The sequence below is a fragment of the Heterodontus francisci genome, chromosome 10 (assembly GCF_036365525.1).
Source record: "Heterodontus francisci isolate sHetFra1 chromosome 10, sHetFra1.hap1, whole genome shotgun sequence".
NCBI classification, from domain to species: Eukaryota; Metazoa; Chordata; class Chondrichthyes; order Heterodontiformes; family Heterodontidae; genus Heterodontus; species Heterodontus francisci.
In genome coordinates, this window is record NC_090380.1 from 6,906,321 (window position 1) to 6,926,210 (window position 19,890).

A 19,890-nucleotide genomic window follows, 5' to 3' on the forward strand; every position below is an offset into this window, starting at 1 on the left:
CTGAAACCCCTTCCGCACACTCTGAAACACCTTCCCCACACACTGAAAGCCCTTTCCCACAAACTGAAACACATCCCCACACACTGAAACCCCTTCCCCACACACTGAAACCCCTTCCCCACACACTGACAACACTTCCCCCCACACTGAAACAATTCCCCACACTCTGAAACCCCTTCCCCACACACTGAAAAACCATCCACACACACTGGGACACCTTCCCAACACACTGAAACCCCTTCCGCACAAACTGAAACACCTTCCCCACACAATGCAACACATCCCCACACAATGAAACACCTTCCCCACACACTGACTCCCCTTCCGCACACACTGAAACACTTCCCCAAACACTGAAACACATTCCCACACTCTGAAACCCCTTCCCCACACACTGAAACCCTTCCCCACACACTGAAACACCTTCCCCATACACTGAAACCCATCCCCACACACTGAAACACCTTCCCCACACACTGAAACCATGCCCCACTCACTGAAACACATCCCCACACACTGAGGCACATCCCCACGCACTGAAACACCGTCCCCACACACTGAGACCCCTTCCCCACACACTGAAACCCATTCCGCACACACTGAAACAGCTTCCCCACACACTGAAACCCTTACCAACACACTGAAGCCCCTTCCCCACACACTGAACCCCCTTCCCCACACACTGAAACGCCTTCCCAAAACACTGAAACCCCTTCCCCACACACTGAAACCCCTTCCCCACACAATGAAACCCCTTCCGCACACACTAAAACACCTTCCCCACTCACTGAAACACCTTTTCCACACACTGAATCCCTTCTGCACACAGTGAAACCCTTCCCCAAACACTGAAACCCCTTCCCCACACACTGAAACCCCTTCCCCACACACTGAAACACCTTCCCCACACACAGAAACCCCTTCCGCACACAGTGAAACACATCCCCAAACACTGAAACACCTTCCCCACACACTGAAACACATCCCCACACACTGAAACCCCTTCCCCATACACTGAAACACATCCCCATGCACTGAAACCCCTTCCCCACACACTGAAACACCTTCCCCACACACTGAAATACCTTCCCCACACACTGAAACCCCTTCCGCACACAGTGAAACCCTTCCCCACACACTAAAAACCCCTTCCCCACACACTGAAACAGATCCCCACACATTTAAACCCCTTCCCCAAACACTGAAACCCCTTCCCCACACACTGATACCCCTTCTGCACACACTGAAACCCCTTCCGCACACACTGAAACACCTTCCCCGGACACTGAAACCCCTTCCCCACAAACTGAAGCCCCTTCCGCACACACTGAAACATCTTCGCCACACAGAAACCCCTTCCCCACACACTGAAACCCATTCTGCACAAACTGAAACTCCTTCCCCACACACTGAAACCCTTCCCCACACAATGAATCCCTTCTGCACACACTGAAACTCCTTCCCCAAACACTGAAACCATTCCCCACACACTGAAACCCCTTCCGCAAATACGGAAACCCCTTCCCCACACACTGAAACCCCTTCCCCACACACTGAAACACATTCCCACACTCTGAAACCCCTTCCCCACACACTGAAACCCCTTCCCCACACACTGAAACACCTTCCCCATACACTGAAACCCATCCCCACACACTGAAACACCTTCCCCACTCACTGAAACACATCCCCACACACTGAGGCACATCCCCACGCACTGAAACACCGTCCCCACACACTGAGACCCCTTCCCCACACACTGAAACCCATTCCGCACACACTGAAACAGCTTCCCCACACACTGAAACCCTTACCAACACACTGAAGCCCCTTCCCCACACACTGAACCCCCTTCCCCACACACTGAAACGCCTTCCCAAAACACTGAAACCCCTTCCCCACACACTGAAACCCCTTCCCCACACAATGAAACACCTTCCTCACACAGTGAAGCCCATCCCCACACACTGAAACAACTTCCCCACACACTGAAACACATCCCCACACACTGAAACCCCTTCCCCACACACTGAAACACATCCCCACAAACTGAAACCCCTTCCCCACACACTGAAACACCTTGACCACACACTGTAAACACCTTCCCCACACACTGAAACCCATTCCGCACACAGTGAAACCCTTCCCCACAAACTGAAACCCATTCCCCACACACTGAAACACATCCTCACACACTGAAACCCCTTCCCCACGCACTGAAACCCCTTCCGCACACACTGAAACACATTTCCCACAGACTGAAATCCCTTCCCCACACACTGAAACCCCTTCTGCAGACACTGAAAACCTTTCCGCACACACCGAAACACCTTCCCCACACAATGAAACCCCTTCCCCACTCACTGAAACCCCTTCTGCACAAACTGAAACACCGTCCCCACACACTGAAAGCCCTTTCCCACACACTGAAACACATTCCGCACACAGTGAAACCCTTCCCCACACACTGAAACACCTTCCCCACACACTGAAACCCCTTCCCCACACACTGAAACCCCTTCCCCACACACTGACAACACTTCCACCCACACTGAAACACTTCCCCACACTCTGAAACCCCTTCCCCACACACTGAAATCCCTTCCCCACACACTGAAACCCCTTCCCCACTCACTGAAACCTCTTCCGCACACACTGAAACACCTTCCCCACACACTGAAAGCCATTTCCCACACACTGAAACCCCTTCCGCACACAGTGAAACCCATCCCCTCACACTGAAACCCCTTCCTCACAAACTGAAACACATCCCCACACACTGAAACCCCTTCCCCACACACTGAAACCCCTTCTCCACACACTGACAACACTTCCCCCCACACTGAAACACTTCCCCACACTCTGAAACCCCTTCCCCACACACTGAAAAACCTTCCACACACACTGGGACACCTTCCCAACACACTGAAACCCCTTCCGCACAAACTGAAACACCATCCCCACACAATGCAACACATCCCCACACAATGAAACACCTTCCCCACACACTGACTCCCCTTCCGCACACACTGAAACACTTCCCCAAACACTGAAACACATTCCCACACTCTGAAACCCCTTCCCCACACACTGAAACCCTTCCCCACACACTGAAACACCTTCCCCATACACTGAAACCCATCCCCACACACTGAAACACCTTCCCCACACACTGAAACCATGCCCCACTCACTGAAACACATCCCCACACACTGAGGCACATCCCCACGCACTGAAACACCGTCCCCACACACTGAGACCCCTTCCCCACACACTGAAACCCATTCCGCACACACTGAAACAGCTTCCCCACACACTGAAACCCTTACCAACACACTGAAGCCCCTTCCCCACACACTGAACCCCCTTCCCCACACACTGAAACGCCTTCCCAAAACACTGAAACCCCTTCCCCACACACTGAAACCCCTTCCCCACACAATGAAACACCTTCCTCACACAGTGAAGCCCATCCCCACACACTGAAACAACTTCCCCACACACTGAAACATATCCCCACACACTGAAACCCCTTCCCCACACACGGAAACAACTTCCCCACAGACTGAAACCCCTTCCCCACACACTGAAACCCCTTCTGCAGACACTGAAAACCTTTCCGCACACACCAAAACACCTTCCCCACACGATGAAACCCCTTCCCCACTCACTGAAACCCCTTCCGCACAAACTGAAACACCGTCCCCACACACTGAAAGCCCTTTCCCACTCACTGAAATACCTTCACCAGACACTGAAACACCTTCCCCACACACTGAAACTCCTTCGTCACACAATGAAACACCTTCCCCACACACCGAAACAACTTCCCCACACACTGAAACCCCTTCCCCACACACTGAAACCCCTTCGTCACACATTGAAAAACTTTCCCCACACACAGAAACAGCTTCCCCACACACTGAAACCCCTTCCCCACACACTGAAACCCCTTCTGCACACACTGAAACCCCTTCCGCATACACTGAAGCTCCTTCCCCACACACTGAAACCCCTTCCCCACACACTGAAACCCCTTCCGCACACAGTGAACCCCTTCCCCACACACTGGAACCCCTTCCCCACACACTGAAACCCCTTCGTCACACATTGAAAAACCTTCCCCACACACAGAAACAGCTTCCCCACACACTGAAACCCCTTCCCACACACTGAAACAACTTCCCCACACACTGAAACCCCTTCCCCAGACAAGGAAACCCATTCCGCACACACTGAAACTCCTTCGTCACACAATGAAACACCTTCCCCACACACCGAAACAACTTCCCCACACACAGAAACCCCTTCCCCACACACTGAAACCCCTTCGTCACACATTGAAAAACCTTCCCCACACACAGAAACAGCTTCCCCACACACTGAAACCCCTTCCCCACACACTGAAACACCTTCCCCACACACTGAGACCCCTTCCCCAGACACTGAAACCCATTCCGCACACAGTGAAACCATTCCCCACACGCTGAAACACATTCCCCACAAACAGAAACACATCCCCACAAACTGATACCCCTTCCCCACAAACTGAAACACATCCCCACACACTGAAACCCCTTCCTCACAAACTGAAACACCTTCCCCACACACTGAAACACCTTCCCCAGACACTGAAACCCCTTCCACACACAGTGAAACCCTTCCCCACACACTAAAACCCCTTCCGCACACACTGAACCACATCACCACAAACTGAAACACCTTCCCCACACACTGAAACCCCTCCTGCACACACTGAAACCCCTTCTGCACACAATGAAACCCTTTCCGCACAAACAGAAACACCTTCACCACACACTGAAACCCCTTCCTCACATACTGAAACCCCTTCCGCACACACTAAAACACCTTCCCCACACACTGAAACCCCTTTCCCACACACTGAAACCCCTTCCCCACACACTGAAACCCCTTCCCCACACACTGAAGCACCTTCCCCACACACTGAAACCCCTTCCGCACACAGTGAAACCCTTCCCCACACACTGAAACACCTTCCCCACACACTGAAATACATCCCCACACACTGAAACACCTTCCCCACACACTGAAACACATCCCCACACACTGAAATCCCTTCCCCACACTCTGAAACACCTTCCCCACACACTGAAATACCTTCCCCACATACTGAAACCCCTTCCGCACACAGTGAAACCCGTCCCCAAACACTAAAACCCCTTCCCCACACACTGAAACAGATCACCACACATTGAAACCCCTTCCCCATACACTGAAACCCCTTCCCCACACACTGAAACCCATTCTGCACACACAGAAACCCCTTCCGCACACACTGAAACACCTTCCCCGCACACTGAAACCCCTTCCCCACAAACTGAAACCGCTTCCGCACACACTGAAACACCTTCCCCACACAGAAACCCCTTCCCCACACACTGAAACCCATTCCGCACAAACTGAAACTCCTTCCCCACACACTGAAACCCTTCCCCACACACTGAAAGCCCTTCTGCACACACTTAAACCCCTTCCCCACACACTGAAACCCTTCCGCACACACTGAAACCCCTTCCGCAAATACTGAAATCCCTTCCCCACTCACTGAAACCCCTTCCCCACACACTGAAACCCCTTCCGCACACACTGAAGCACCTTCCACACACACTGAAGCACCTTCCCCACAGACTGAAACCCCTTCCCCACACACTGAAACCCCTTCCGCACACAGTGAACCCCTTCCCCACACAGTGGAACCCCTTCCCTACACACTGAAACCCCTTCCTCACACACTGAAACAACTTCCCCACACACTGAAACCCCTTGCCCACACACTGAAAACCCTTCCCCACACACTGATACACCTTCCCCACACACTGAAACCCCTTCCCCACGCAGTGAAACCCTTCCCCACACACTGAAACCCCTTCCCCACACTCTGAGACACATCCCCACATAGGGAAACCCATTCCCACACACTGATACCCCTTCCGCACACACTGAAACACATTCCCCACACACTGAAACCCTCTTAAGCACACTGAAACACATTCCCCACACACTGAAACCCCTTCCCCGCGCACTGAAACACCTTCCCCACTCACTGAAACGCCTTCCACACTCACTGATACCACTTCTGCACACACTGAAACTCCTTCCCCACACACTGAGACCCTTCCCCACACACTGAAACCCCTACCGCACATACAGAAACTCCTTCCCCAAACACTGAAACCCATTCCGCACAAAGTGAATCCCTTCCCCACACACTGAAACACCTTCCCCACACACTGAAACACATCCCCACACACTGAAACCCCTTCCCCACACACTGAAACACATCCCCACAAACTGAAACCCCTCCGCACACACTGAAACACCTTGCCCAAACACTGAAACACCTTCCCCACACACTGAAACCCATTCAGCACACAGTGAAACCCTTCCCCACAAACGGAAACCCATTCCCCATGCACTGAAACACAATCCCACACACTGAAACACCTTCCCCACACACTGAAACCCCTTCCCCACACACTGAAACACCTTCCCCACAGACTGAAACCCCTTCCCCACACACTGAAACCCCTTCTGCAGACACTGAAACCCTTTCTGCACACACTGGAACACCTTCCCCACACACTGAAACCCCTTCCCCACTCACTGAAACCCCTTCCGCACACACTGAAACACCTTCGCCACACACTGAAAGCCCTTTCCCACACACTGAAACCCCTTCCACACACAGTGAAACACTTCTCCACACACTGAAACACCTTCCCCACACACTGAAACCCCATCCCCACATACTGAAACACCTTCCACACACACTGAAACACCTTCACCAAACACAGAAACACCTTCCGCACACACTGAAACCCCTTCGTCACACAATGAAAAACCTTCCCCACACACCGAAACACCTTCCCCACACACTGAAACCCCTTCCCCACACACTGAAACCCCTTCGTCACACATTGAAAAACCTTCCCCACACACAGAAACAGCTTCCCCACACACTGAAACCCCATCCGCACACACTGAGACACCTTCCCCACACACTGAAACACATTCCCCACACACTGAAACCCCTTCCGCACACTCTGAAACACATTCCCCACACACTGAAATACCTTCACCACACACTGAAACACCTTCCCCACACACTGAAACTCCTTCGTCACACAATGAAACACCTTCCCCACACACCGAAACAACATCCCCACACACTGAAACCCCTTCCCCACACACTGAAACCCCTTCCGCACACACTAAAACACCTTCCCCACACACTGAAACCCCTTTCCCACACACTGAAACCCCTTCCGCTCACAGTGAAGTCCTTCCCCAAACACTGAAACCCCTTCCCCACACACTGAAACCCCTTCCGCACACACTGAAACACCTTCCCCACACACTGAAACCCCTTCCCCACACAGTGAAACCCTTCCCCACACACTGAAACACCTTCCCCACACTCTGAGACACATCCCCACATACGGAAACCCTTTCCCACACACTGATACCCCTTCCGCACTCACTGAAACACATTCCCCACACACTGAAACCCTCTTAAGCACACTGAAACACATTCCCCACACACTGAAACCCCTTCCCCACACACTGAAACACCTTCCCCACACACTGAAACGCCTTCCACACTCACTGATACCCCTTCCGCACACACTGAAACTCCTTCCCCACACACTGAGACCCTTCCCCACACACTGAAACCCCTACCGCACATACAGAAACTCCTTCCCCAAACACTGAAACCCATTCCGCACAAAGTGAATCCCTTCCCCACACACTGAAACACATTCCCCACACACTGAAACACATCCCCACACACTGAAACCCCTTCCCCACACACTGAAACGCATCCCCACAAACTGAAACCCCTCCGCACACACTGAAACACCATGCCCAAACACTGAAACACCTTCCCCACACACTGAAACCCATTCAGCACACAGTGAAACCCTTCCCCACAAACGGAAACCCATTCCACACACACTGAAACACATCCCCACACACTGAAACCCCTTCCCCACACACTGAAACCCCTTCCCCACACACTGAAACACCTTCCCCACACACTGAAACCCCTTCCCCGCACACTGAAACACGTTCCCCACACACTGAAACAACTTCCCCACACACTGAAACACCTTCCGCACACAGTGAAACCCTTCCCCACACACTGAAACCCCTTCCCCACACTCTGAGACACATCCCCACATATGGAAAAGCCTTTCCCACACACTGATACCCCTTCCGCACACACTGAAACACATTCCCCACACACTGAAACCCTCTTAAGCACACTGAAACACATTCCCCACACACTGAAACCCCTTCCCCACACACTGAAACACCTTCCCCACACACTGAAACGCCTTCCACACTCACTGATACCCCTTCCGCACACACTGAAACTCCTTCCCCACACACGGAGACCCTTTCCCCACACACTGAAACCCCTACCGCACATACAGAAACTCCTTCCCCAAACACTGAAACCCATTCCGCACAAAGTAAATCCCTTCCCCACACACTGAAACACCTTCCCCATACACTGAAACACATCCCCACACACTGAAACCCCTTCCCCACACACTGAAACACATCCCCACAAACTGAAACCCCTCCGCACACACTGAAACACCTTGCCCAAACACTGAAACACCTTCCCCACACACTGAAACCCATTCAGCACACAGTGAAACCCTTCCCCACAAACGGAAACCCATTCCCCATACACTGAAACACATCCCCACACACTGAAACACCTTCCCCACACAATGAAACCCCTTCCCCACACACTGAAACACCTTCCCCACAGACTGAAACCCCTTCCCCACACACTGAAACCCCTTCTGCAGACACTGAAACCCTTTCTGCACACACTGGAACACCTTCCCCACACACTGAAACCCCTTCCCCACTCACTGAAACCCCTTCCGCACACACTGAAACACCTTCGCCACACACTGAAAGCCCTTTCCCACACACTGAAACCCCTTCCACACACAGTGAAACACTTCTCCACACACTGAAACACCTTCCCCACACACTGAAACCCCATCCCCACATACTGAAACACCTTCCCCACACACTGAAACACCTTCACCAAACACTGAAACACCTTCCGCACACACTGAAACCCCTTCGTCACACAATGAAAAACCTTCCCCACACACCGAAACACCTTCCCCACACACTGAAACCCCTTCCCCACACACTGAAACCCCTTCGTCACACATTGAAAAACCTTCCCCACACACAGAAACAGCTTCCCCACACACTGAAACCCCATCCGCACACACTGAGACACCTTCCCCACACACTGAAACACATTCCCCACACACTGAAACCCCTTCCGCACACTCTGAAACACCTTCCCCACACACTGAAATACCTTCACCACACACTGAAACACCTTCCCCACACACTGAAACTCCTTCGTCACACAATGAAACACCTTCCCCACACACCGAAACAACTTCCCCACACACTGAAACCCCTTCCCCACACACTGAAACCCCTTCCGCACACACTAAAACACCTTCCCCACACACTGAAACCCCTTTCCCACACACTGAAACCCCTTCCGCTCACAGTGAAGTCCTTCCCCAAACACTGAAACCCCTTCCCCACACACTGAAACCCCTTCCGCACACACTGAAACACCTTCCCCACACACTGAAACACCTTCCGCACACAGTGAAACCCTTCCCCACACACTGAAACACCTTCCCCACACACTGAAACACATCCCCACACACTGAAACCCCTTCCCCACAAACTGAAACACATCCCCACAAACTGAAACCCCTTTCCCACACACTGAAACACCTTCCCCACACACTGAAATACCTTCCCCACACACTGAAACCCCTTCCGCGCACAGTGAAACCCTTCCCCACACACTAAAAACCCCTTCCCCACACACTGAAACAGGATCCCCACACATTGAAACCCCTTCCGCACACACTGAAACACATTCCCCGCACACTGAAACCCCTTCCCCACACACTGAAACCCTTCCCCACTCACTGAAACCCCTTCCACAAAAACTGAAACCCCTTCCCCACACATTGAAACCCCTTCCCCACACACTGAAACACATCCCCAAACGCACTGAAACCCCTTCCCCACACACTGAAACCCCTTCAGCACACTCTGAAGCACCTTCCCCACAGACTGAAACCCCTTCCCCACACACTGAAACCCCTTCTGCACACACTGAAACCATGCCCCACACACTGAAACACATCCCCACACACTGAGGCACATCCCCACGCACTGAAACACCTTCCCCACACACTGAAACCCATTCAGCACACAGTGAAACCCTTCCCCACAAACGGAAACCCATTCCACACACACTGAAACACATCCCCACACACTGAAACCCCTTCCCCACACACTGAAACCCCTTCCCCACACACTGAAACACCTTCCCCACACACTGAAACCCCTTCCCCGCACACTGAAACACGTTCCCCACACACTGAAACAACTTCCCCACACACTGAAACACCTTCCGCACACAGTGAAACCCTTCCCCACACACTGAAACCCCTTCCCCACACTCTGAGACACATCCCCACATATGGAAAAGCCTTTCCCACACACTGATACCCCTTCCGCACACACTGAAACACATTCCCCACACACTGAAACCCTCTTAAGCACACTGAAACACATTCCCCACACACTGAAACCCCTTCCCCACACACTGAAACACCTTCCCCACACACTGAAACGCCTTCCACACTCACTGATACCCCTTCCGCACACACTGAAACTCCTTCCCCACACACGGAGACCCTTTCCCCACACACTGAAACCCCTACCGCACATACAGAAACTCCTTCCCCAAACACTGAAACCCATTCCGCACAAAGTAAATCCCTTCCCCACACACTGAAACACCTTCCCCATACACTGAAACACATCCCCACACACTGAAACCCCTTCCCCACACACTGAAACACATCCCCACAAACTGAAACCCCTCCGCACACACTGAAACACCTTGCCCAAACACTGAAACACCTTCCCCACACACTGAAACCCATTCAGCACACAGTGAAACCCTTCCCCACAAACGGAAACCCATTCCCCATACACTGAAACACATCCCCACACACTGAAACACCTTCCCCACACAATGAAACCCCTTCCCCACACACTGAAACACCTTCCCCACAGACTGAAACCCCTTCCCCACACACTGAAACCCCTTCTGCAGACACTGAAACCCTTTCTGCACACACTGGAACACCTTCCCCACACACTGAAACCCCTTCCCCACTCACTGAAACCCCTTCCGCACACACTGAAACACCTTCGCCACACACTGAAAGCCCTTTCCCACACACTGAAACCCCTTCCACACACAGTGAAACACTTCTCCACACACTGAAACACCTTCCCCACACACTGAAACCCCATCCCCACATACTGAAACACCTTCCCCACACACTGAAACACCTTCACCAAACACTGAAACACCTTCCGCACACACTGAAACCCCTTCGTCACACAATGAAAAACCTTCCCCACACACCGAAACACCTTCCCCACACACTGAAACCCCTTCCCCACACACTGAAACCCCTTCGTCACACATTGAAAAACCTTCCCCACACACAGAAACAGCTTCCCCACACACTGAAACCCCATCCGCACACACTGAGACACCTTCCCCACACACTGAAACACATTCCCCACACACTGAAACCCCTTCCGCACACTCTGAAACACCTTCCCCACACACTGAAATACCTTCACCACACACTGAAACACCTTCCCCACACACTGAAACTCCTTCGTCACACAATGAAACACCTTCCCCACACACCGAAACAACTTCCCCACACACTGAAACCCCTTCCCCACACACTGAAACCCCTTCCGCACACACTAAAACACCTTCCCCACACACTGAAACCCCTTTCCCACACACTGAAACCCCTTCCGCTCACAGTGAAGTCCTTCCCCAAACACTGAAACCCCTTCCCCACACACTGAAACCCCTTCCGCACACACTGAAACACCTTCCCCACACACTGAAACACCTTCCGCACACAGTGAAACCCTTCCCCACACACTGAAACACCTTCCCCACACACTGAAACACATCCCCACACACTGAAACCCCTTCCCCACAAACTGAAACACATCCCCACAAACTGAAACCCCTTTCCCACACACTGAAACACCTTCCCCACACACTGAAATACCTTCCCCACACACTGAAACCCCTTCCGCGCACAGTGAAACCCTTCCCCACACACTAAAAACCCCTTCCCCACACACTGAAACAGGATCCCCACACATTGAAACCCCTTCCGCACACACTGAAACACATTCCCCGCACACTGAAACCCCTTCCCCACACACTGAAACCCTTCCCCACTCACTGAAACCCCTTCCACAAAAACTGAAACCCCTTCCCCACACATTGAAACCCCTTCCCCACACACTGAAACACATCCCCAAACGCACTGAAACCCCTTCCCCACACACTGAAACCCCTTCAGCACACTCTGAAGCACCTTCCCCACAGACTGAAACCCCTTCCCCACACACTGAAACCCCTTCTGCACACACTGAAACCATGCCCCACACACTGAAACACATCCCCACACACTGAGGCACATCCCCACGCACTGAAACACCATCCCCACACACTGAGACCCCGTCCCCACACACTGAAACCCATTCGGCACACACTGAAACAGCTTCCCCACACACTGAAACCCTTACCAACACACTGAAGCCCCTTCCCCACACACTGAACCACCTTCCCCACACACTGAAACCCCTTCCACACACACTGAAACGCCTTCCCCACACACTGAAACCCCTTCCCCACAAACTGAAACCCCTTCCCCACACAATGAAACAACTTCCTCACACAGTGAAGCCCTTCCCCACACACTGAAACAACTTCCCCACACACTGAAACACATCCCCACACACTGAAACCCCTTCCCCACACAATGAAACACATCCCCACACACTGAAACCCCTTCCCCGCACACTGAAACACGTTCCCCACACACTGAAACAACTTCCCCACACACTGAAACACCTTCCGCACACAGTGAAACCCTTCCCCACAAACTGAAACCCCTTCCCCACACTCTGAGACACATCCCCACACACGGAAACACTTCCCCACACACTGATACTCCTTCCGCACAAACTGAAACACATTCCCCACACACTGAAACCCTCTTAAGCACACTGAAACACATTCCCCACACACTGAAACCCCTTCCCCACACACTGAAACACCTTCCCCACACACTGAAACGCCTTCCACACTCACTGATACCCCTTCCGCACACACTGAAACTCCTTCCCCACACACTGAGAGCCTTCCCCACACACTGAAACCCCTACCGCACATACAGAAACTCCTTCCCCAAACACTGAAACCCATTCCGCACAAAGTGAATCCCTTCCCCACACACTGAAACACCTTCCCCACACACTGAAACACATCCCCACACACTGAAACCCCTTCCCCACACACTGAAACACATCCCCACAAACTGAAACCCCTCCGCACACACTGAAACACCTTGCCCAAACACTGAAACACCTTCCCCACACACTGAAACCCATTCAGCACACAGTGAAACCCTTCCCCACAAACGGAAACCCATTCCCCACACACTGAAACACATCCTCACACACTGAAACCCCTTCCTCACACACTGAAACCCCTTCCCCACACACTGAAACACCTTCCCCACAGACTGAAACCCCTTCCCCACACACTGAAACCCCTTCTGCAGACACTGAAAACCTTTCTGCACACACTGGAAAACCTTCCCCACACACTGAAACCCCTTCCCCACTCACTGAAACCCCTTCCGCACACACTGAAACACCTTCGCCACACACTGAAAGCCCTTTCCCACACACTGAAACCCCTTCCACACACAGTGAAACCCTTCTCCACACACTGAAACACCTTCCCCACACACTGAAACCCCATCCCCACATACTGAAACACCTTCCCCACACACTGAAACACCTTCACCAAACACTGAAACACCTTCCGCACACACTGAAACCCCTTCGTCACACAATGAAAAACCTTCCCCACACACCGAAACACCTTCCCCACACACTGAAACCCCTTCCCCACACACTGAAACGCCTTCGTCACACATTGAAAAACCTTCCCCACACATAGAAACAGCTTCCCCACACACTGAAACCCCATCCGCACACACTGAGACACCTTCCCCACACACTGAAACACATTCCCCACACACTGAAACCCCTTCCGCACACTCTGAAACACCTTCCGCTCACACTGAAATACCTTCACCACACACTGAAACACCTTCCCCACACACTGAAACTCCTTCGTCACACAATGAAACACCTTCCCCACACACCGAAACAACTTCCCCACACACTGAAACCCCTTCCCCACACACTGAAACCCCTTCCGCACACACTAAAACACCTTCCCCACACACTGAAACCCCTTTCCCACACACTGAAACCCCTTCCGCTCACAGTGAAGTCCTTCCCCAAACACTGAAACCCCTTCCCCACACACTGAAACCCCTTCCGCACACACTGAAACACCTTCCCCACACACTGAAACCCCTTCCGCACACAGTGAAACCCTTCCCCACAGACTGAAACCCCTTCCCCACACACTGAAACCCCTTCTGCAGACACTGAAACCCCTTCCCCACAAACTGAAACACATCCCCACACACTGAAACCCCTTTCCCACACACTGAAACACCTTCCCCACAAACTGAAATACCTTCCCCACACACTGAAACCCCTTCCGCGCACAGTGAAACCCTTCCCCACACACTAAAAGCCCCTTCCCCACACACTGAAACAGGATCCCCACACATTGAAACCCCTTCCGCACACACTGAAACACATTCCCCGCACACTGAAACCCCTTCCCCACACACTGAAACCCTTCCCCACTCACTGAAACCCCTTCCACAAAAACTGAAACCCCTTCCCCACACACTGAAACCCCTTCCCCACACACTGAAACACATCCCCAAACGCACTGAAACCACTTCCCCACACACTGAAACCCCTTCAGCACACTCTGAAGCACCTTCCCCACAGACTGAAACCCCTTCCCCACACACTGAAACCCCTTCTGCACACACTGAAACCATGCCCCACACACTGAAACACATCCCCACACACTGAGGCACATCCCCACGCACTGAAACACCGTCCCCACACACTGAGACCCCGTCCCCACACACTGAAACCCATTCCGCACACACTGAAACAGCTTCCCCACACACTGAAACCCTTACCAACACACTGAAGCCCCTTCCCCACACACTGAACCACCTTCCCCACACACTGAAACCCCTTCCCCACACACTGAAACGCCTTCCCCACACACTGAAACCCCTTCCCCACACACTGAAACCCCTTCCCCACACAATGAAACACCTTCCTCACACAGTGAAGCCCTTCCCCACACACTGAAACAACTTCCCCACACACTGAAACACATCCCCACACACTGAAACCCCTTCCCCACACAATGAAACACATCCCCACACACTGAAACCCCTTCCCCGCACACTGAAACACGTTCCCCACACACTGAAACAACTTCCCCACACACTGAAACACCTTCCGCACACAGTGAAACCCTTCCCCACACACTGAAACCCCTTCCCCACACTCTGAGACACATCCCCACACACGGAAACCCATCCCCACACACTGATACTCCTTCCGCACACACTGAAACACATTCCCCACACACTGAAACCCTCTTAAGCACACTGAAACACATTCCCCACACACTGAAGCCCCTTCCCCACACACTGAAACACCTTCCCCACACACAGAAACGCCTTCCACACTCACTGATACCCCTTCCGCACACACTGAAACTCCTTCCCCACACATTGAGAGCCTTCCCCACACACTGAAACCCCTACCGCACATATAGAAACTCCTTCCCCAAACACTGAAACCCATTCCGCACAAAGTGAATCCCTTCCCCACACACTGAAACACCTTCCCCACACACTGAAACACATCCCCACACACTGAAACCCCTTCCCCACACACTGAAACACATCCCCACAAACTGAAACCCCTTCCCCACACACTGAAACACCTTGCCCAAACACTGAAACACCTTCCCCACACACTGAAACCCATTCAGCACACAGTGAAACACTTCCCCACAAACTGAAACCCATTCCCCACACACTGAAACACATCCCCACACACTGAAACCCCTTCCCCACACACTGAAACCCCTTCCCCATACACTGAAACACCTTCCCCACAGACTGAAACCCCTTCCCCACACACTGAAACCCCTTCTGCAGACACTGAAACCCTTTCTGCACACACTGGAACACCTTCCCCACACACTGAAACCCCTTCCCCACTCACTGAAACCCCTTCCGCGCACACTGAAACACCTTCGCCACACACTGAAAGCCCTTTCCCACACACTGAAACCCCTTCCACACACAGTGAAACCCTTCTCCACACACTGAAACACCTTCCCCACACACTGAAACCCCATCCCCACATACTGAAACACCTTCCCCACACACTGAAACACCTTCACCACACACTGAAACGCCTTCCCCACACACTGAAACCCCTTCCCCACACACTGAAACCCCATCCCCACTCAATGAAACACCTTCCTCACACAGTGAAGCCCTTCCCCACACACTGAAACAACTTCCCCACACACTGAAACACATCCCCACACACTGAAACCCATTCCCCACAGAATGAAAAACATCCCCACACAGTGAAACCCCTTCCCCGCACACTGAAACACGTTCCCCACACACTGAAACAACTTACCCACACACTGAAACACCTTCCGCACACAGTGAAACCCTTCCCCACACACTGAAACCCCTTCCAGACACTCTGAGACACATCCCCACACACGGAAACCCTTTCCCACACACTGATACCCCTTCCGCACACACTGAAACACATTCCCCACACACTGAAACCCTCTTAAGCACACTGAAACCCCTTCCCCACACACTGAAACCCCTTCCCCACACACTGAAACACCTTCTCCACACACTGAAACGCCTTCCACACTCACTGATACCCCTTCCGCACACACTGAAACTCCTTCCCCACACACGGAGACCCTTCCCCACACACTGAAACCCGTACTGCACAGACAGAAACTCCATCCCCAAACACTGAAACCCATTCCGCACAAAGTGAATCCCTTCCCCACACACTGAAACACCTTCCCCACACACTGAAACCCCTTGCCCACACACTGAAAACCCTTCCCCACACACTGATACACCTTCCCCACACACTGAAACCCCTTCCACACAGATGAAACCCATCCCCAAACACTGGTACCCATCCACACACACTGAAACACCATCCCCACACAATGAAACCCTTCCCCACACACTGAAACACATCCCCACACACTGAAACACATCCCCACACACTGAAGCACCTTCCCCACACACTGAAACCCCTTCCCCACACACTGAAACACCTTCCCCACACACTGAAACCCATCCCCACACACTGAAACACATTCCCCACACACTGAAACCATGCCCCACACACTGAAACACATCCCCACACACTGAGGCACATCCCCACGCACTGAAACACCGTCCCCACACACTGAGACCCCGTCCCCACACACTGAAACCCATTCCGCACACACTGAAACAGCTTCCCCACACACTGAAACCCTTACCAACACACTGAAGCCCCTTCCCCACACACTGAACCACCTTCCCCACACACTGAAACCCCTTCCCCACACACTGAAACGCCTTCCCCACACACTGAAACCCCTTCCCCACACACTGAAACCCCTTCCCCACACAATGAAACACCTTCCTCACACAGTGAAGCCCTTCCCCACACACTGAAACACCTTCCCCACACACTGAAACACATCCTCACACACTGAAACCCCTTCCCCACACAATGAAACACATCCCCACACACTGAAAACCCTTCCCCGCACACTGAAACACGTTCCCCACACACTGAAACAACTTCCCCACACACTGAAACACCTTCCGCACACAGTGAAACCCTTCCCCACACACTGAAACCCCTTCCCCACACTCTGAGACACATCCCCACATACGGAAACCCTTTCCCACACACTGATACCCCTTCCGCACACACTGAAACACATTCCCCACACACTGAAACCCTCTTAAGCACACTGAAACACATTCCCCACACACTGAAACCCCTTCCCCACACACTGAAACACCTTCCCCACACAATGAAACGCCTTCCACACTCACTGATACCCCTTCCGCACACACTGAAACTCCTTCCCGACACACGGAGACCCTTCCCCACACACTGAAACCCCTACCGCACATACAGAAACTCCTTCCCCAAACACTGAAACCCATTCCGCACAAAGTGAATCCCTTCCCCACACACTGAAACACCTTCCCCACACACTGAAACACATCCCCACACACTGAAACCCCTTCCCCACACACTGAAACACATCCCCACAAACTGAAACCCCTCCGCACACACTGAAACACCTTGCCCAAACACTGAAACACCTTCCCCACACACTGAAACCCATTCAGCACACAGTGAAACCCTTCCCCACAAACGGAAGCCCATTCCCCATACACTGAAACACATCCCCACACACTGAAACACCTTCCCCACACACTGAAACCCCTTCCCCACACACTGAAACACCTTCCCCACAGACTGAAACCCCTTCCCCACACACTGAAACCGCTTCTGCAGACACTGAAACCCTTTCTGCACACACTGGAACACCTTCCCCACACACTGAAACACCTTCCCCACTCACTGAAACCCCTTCCGCACACACTGAAACACCTTCGCCACACACTGAAAGCCCTTTCCCACACACTGAAACCCCTTCCACACACAGTGAAACATTTCTCCACACACTGAAACACCTTCCCCACACACTGAAACCCCATCCCCACATACTGAAACACCTTCCCCACACACTGAAACACCTTCACCAAACACTGAAACACCTTCCGCACACACTGAAACCCCTTCGTCACACAATGAAAAACCTTCCCCACACACCAAAACACCTTCCCCACACACTGAAACCCCTTCCCCACACACTGAAACCCCTTCGTCACACATTGAAAAACCTTCCCCACACACAGAAACAGCTTCCCCACACACTGAAACCCCATCCGCACACACTGAGACACCTTCCCCACACACTGAAACACATTCCCCACACACTGAAACCCCTTCCGCACACTCTGAAATACCTTCACCACACACTGAAACACCTTCCCCACACACTGAAACTCCTTCGTCACACAATGAAACAACTTCCCCACACACCGAAACAACATCCCCACACACTGAAACTCCTTCCCCACACACTGAAACCCCTTCCGCACACACTAAAACACCTTCCCCACACACTGAAACCCCTTTCCCACACACTGAAACCCCTTCCGCTCACAGTGAAGTCCTTCCCCAAACACTGAAACCCCTTCCCCACACACTGAAACCCCTTCCGCACACACTGAAACACCTTCCCCACACACTGAAACCCCTTCCCCACGCAGTGAAACCCTTCCCCACACACTGAAACCCCTTCCCCACACTCTGAGACACATCCCCACATAGGGAAACCCTTTCCGGCACACTGATACCCCTTCCGCACACACTGAAACACATTCCCCACACACTGAAACCCTCTTAAGCACACTGAAACACATTCCCCACACACTGAAACCCCTTCCCCACACACTGAAACACCTTCCCCACACACTGAAACGCCTTCCACACTCACTGATACCCCTTCCGCACACACTGAAACTCCTTCCCGACACACGGAGATCCTTCCCC